Below are 4,380 nucleotides of genomic sequence, written 5' to 3' on the forward strand. Positions count from 1 at the left end.
ATTAATGCCTCCATTAGTGCTCCCCAAAATGAATATTGTCCCTCACTAGTGCCCCAGTAATTATATACCTTCATTACTGCCCCCCAGAATTAATAATGCCCCCAATTAGTGCTCCCCCAGTAAGTATTAATGCACTCCATTAGGTCTGCCCCCCAGTAATATTAATTCCTCCAGTAGTGCCCTAATGCCCCCTTTTTCTGCTTGTGCAAAAAAATAAAAATCATCACCTCATTAATTTGATCCCGCTGCGGTAAACATTTCCCTGCTCACTGGATGTGCAGGGCAGGATCGTGGTCCACCATAATGACGTTTCGCAGGTCCTTCTGCTCCGTCGTACTGCGAAACGTCAGCACACTGGTGCGCTGGTCCTGTTCTGCAAATCCATTGAGCGGCAAGTGGTTTCCGCGGCGCGATCAATGGATGAGGTGAAGTTGTGTTTTTAACATAAGCAGAAAGAGGGGCGAAAGAGCAACTGATGCTGTACTAATGAGCGCTCTAGATTAGAACGCGCTTCATTAGTAATAGTGTGCACATTAGAAAATACTGGCAATTATTATTGCTGGTAGAAAAAAATATATCATCAGCGGCAGCAGGTGAGCGCATGGGGAGGAAAGTCCTACAACTGTACTGAAAGGAAATGTAAACTCCAAGTACAGCTAAGGACCTTTGATGAAGTCATCAATTGGAGGAGCCAGAACAGAAGAACTCTACAGCCAGCACTAGTGCAGGGAAATGTGAGTCTTTACTAAAGAGAAGTATATGTGTGTATATGTGTAGCAGTGCTGTATGTGTGTATATGTGTGTAGCAGCGATGTATATGTGTACCAGAACTGTATGTGTGTTTCAGGACTGTGTATGTAGCAGAACTGTATGGGTGTACATTACCTGCTATGTGACAACACTTTGTAACAAGGATGCGCCACCATTTCTGATAAGTCTTTTTAGTAAGTACTTATATTTCTCATAAAATAGCGTGTCTTTTCATAACTGTGTTGTCCCTCAGTTAATACTCTTAAAAAGGTATATATTGACAATTGCGTGTAACTAGTTTGAGGTGTGGCATTATTATGATTGATAATGCCGTGTGTCTCTGTGTGATCTTTCTGTAACATGATCATACTGACATAAAGATGTCAGTATGATTCCATTACTGAAAGGCCAGGCAGAGGCACACAGTATTATCAATCATGATTGATAACGCCTTGCTCTTACCAAGTCCAGAATGCACGATCCCGCTCTCACACTAAGTGAGATTACCGCAAGGGATGCGCTTGTGTGAAGAGCCCTAATACATCTATACAAAGGTGCAGAATACACAAAATACATTGTTACAGGGTTTAAAAGAAGTTTAATTTAATTGAACTAAAACCCTAAAATGTACAGGTACAAGCTCTGCATTGTAACTGTATGGAACTACAAGGTCCAGCTTGTCTACTAGATGTTGGGATTTATTTTTCCACAAATTCCCCGGTGGTCCATTTTCCTAATCTACAGTCCACATTACAGTTGATCTAAGTTCTTCCAGTCTTAGTATTTTTAGGTGTCCAGTCTTGATTTTCTTCAATCCAAGACAACATCACAAAGTGGCAGTATGATGAATTTGAGGAGATTAGTTACTGGTGAATTACACATGCCTATGGAGCGCAGATGTTCACTTATATTTGCTGCCGACAGTCTAGGTCTTCAAGGATTTTACTAGCTGGAGTCATTGGTGTTTTTTTGTCTTCATTGTCAAGCATGCATTCATTCTTGAAGATCTTGTTTTACTTCAGTCCAGTGCCAATCATAGGTGTTGCAGGTGTTCTTAGGTGTTATTCGGAAAAGATCTGACCTCCTCCACCCTTTTCTGCACCTATTTGCTCTCATCTAGGACAGTACTGTCATGGACAACATTAAATATTATTACTGGTAATGTTAAAAAACTATGTACAGAGTATGACTTTGTACATAGTGAGTGACATTAAAATGGTCTCAGGCATGTGGTAAAAAAAAAAAAAACAGCCACCTCCACCCTTTAATAGCGGGCCATTCTTGACTTTCTCCAATCCAAGATAGCATCACAAGGTGTCACTGTCATGAATTTGAAGAGGTCAGTTATCAGTGAATTACACATGCCTGTGATTAGAAAGGAGAAAAGATATTATGTTGCTTATACTTACTTATGGATGTGCTAATCTTCTCGTTTCTACTTGCTGGAATTATTGGTGTCCTCTGTTGACAGGTGTTAGTCTGAAAAAAAAAAAAAACACCCCTTAATAGCCAGCCATTCCACACCTATTTTCCCTCACCTAGGACAGGAATGTCATGGACAAGAGGATATCCTATTACCGTAAATTGAACAAAAAATTACTATATACAGAGTATAACACTGTATATAGTGGGTCATATTTAAAATGATCACAGGCATGTGGTTAAAAAAAAACAACCACCTCCACCCTTTAATAGCGGGCCATTCTTGACTTTCTCCAATCCAAGATAGCATCACAATGTGACGCTGTCGTGAATTTGAGGAGATTGGTTACTGGTGAATTTAACATGCCTGTGAATAGAAGGAGAAAAGATGTTATGTTGCTTATACTTACTTATGGATGTTCTGGTCTTCTGCTTTCTACTTGCTGGGTTCATTGGTGTCCTCTGTTGACAGGTGTTAGTCTGAAAAAAAAAAAAAGATCCGGCCTCCTCCACCCCTTAATAGCCGGCCATTCCGCGCCTATTTCCCCTCACCTAGGACAATGTTGTCATGGACAAGAGGAAATCTTATTACCGGTAACTTTAAAAAAAAAAGACTATATACAGAGTATAACTCTGTATATAGTGGGTCATATTTAAAATGATCACAGGCATGTGGTTAAAAAATGCCAACCCCCTCCACCCTTTAATAGCGGGCCATTCTTGACTTTCTCCAATCCAAGATAGCATCACAATGTGACGCTATCGTGAATTTGAGGAGATCGGTTACCGGTGAATTCAACATGCCTGTAAATAGAAAGAAAAGATATTATGTTGCATATACTTACTTATGGATGTTCTGGTCTTCTGCTTTCTACTTGCTGGGTTCATTAGTGTCCTCTGTTGACAGGTGTTAGTCTGAAAAAAATAAATAAAAGAAGATTCGGCCTTCTCCACCCCTTGATAGCCAGCCATTCCACACCTATTTCCCCTCACCTAGGACAGCAATGTCATGGACAAGAGGAAATCCTACTACCGGTAATTGAGCAAAAAATGACTATATACAGAGTATAACTCTGTATATAGTGGGTCATATTTAAAATGATCACAGGCATGTGGTTAAAAATTCCAACCAATCCACCCTTTAATAGTGGGCATATTGTGATCCAATCCAAGATAGCATCACAATATGACGCTGTTGTGAATTTGAGGAGATCGGATACCGGTGAATTCAACAAGCCTGTGAATAGAAAGGAGAAAAGATATTCTGTTGCATATTCTTACTTATGGATGTTCTGGTCTTCTGCTTTCTACTTGCTGGGTTCATTGGTGTCCTCTGTTGACAGGTGTTAGTCTTAAAAAAAAAAAAAGAAGATTTGGCCTTCTCCACCCCTTAATAGCCAGCCATTCCACACCAATTTCCCCTCACCTAGGACAGCAATGTCATGGACAAGAGGAAATCCTATTACCGGTAATTGAACAAAAAATGACTATATACAGAGTATAACTCTGTATATAGTGGGTCATATTTAAAATGATCACAGGCATCACAATGTGACGCTGTCATGAATTTGAGGAGATCGGTTACCGGTGAATTCAACATGCCTGTGAATAGAAAAGAGAAAAGATGTTATGTTGCTTATACTTACTTATGGATGTTCTGGTCTTCAACTTGCTGGATTCAATGGTGTCCTCTGTTGACAGGTGTTAGTCTGAAAAAAAAAAAAAAGATCCGGCCTCCTCCACCCCTTAATAGCCGGCCATTCCGCGCCTATTTCCCCTCACCTAGGACAATGCTGTCATGGACAAGAGGAAATCTTATTACCGGTAACTTTCAAAAATGACTATATACAGAGTATAACTCTGTATATAGTGGGTCAAATGTTAAATAATCGTAGGCATGTGGTTAAAAAAAAAAAAAAAATCCGGCCTCCTCCACCCCTTAATAGCCGGGTTGTCTTGATTTTCTCCAACCCAAGACAGCATCACAAGGTGGCGCTATCATAAATTTGAGAAGATCAGTTGCCGGTGAATTACAAATACCTACGATTAGAAATGAGCGCAGATGTTCTTGCGCTCATACTTACGGCCAACTGTGCAGGTTTTAAGGCATCCATCGGTGTTCGTTATCTTCACTGTCAAGCATCCATTTTGATATTGGTCTTTATACTGTGGCCTATATCACATAATAAATCTGTACAAAGACCATAT

General features: G+C 40.1%; 1 long non-coding RNA gene across 1 annotated transcript; it reads right to left on the reverse strand.

Annotated features, from left to right (window-relative positions):
- Positions 1 to 2,870: 2,870 nt before the first annotated feature.
- On the reverse strand, positions 2,871 to 3,869 carry LOC122943229. The gene is made up of 3 exons (XR_006390844.1): positions 3,819 to 3,869; positions 3,454 to 3,523; positions 2,871 to 3,087 (listed from the first exon to the last, which is right to left on the reverse strand). It is a non-coding gene; the product is annotated as an uncharacterized LOC122943229 (long non-coding RNA).
- Between the last annotated feature and the right edge of the window lie 511 nt (positions 3,870 to 4,380).

This window comes from Bufo gargarizans, chromosome 7 (genome assembly GCF_014858855.1).
Source record: "Bufo gargarizans isolate SCDJY-AF-19 chromosome 7, ASM1485885v1, whole genome shotgun sequence".
Taxonomy (NCBI): Eukaryota; Metazoa; Chordata; class Amphibia; order Anura; family Bufonidae; genus Bufo; species Bufo gargarizans.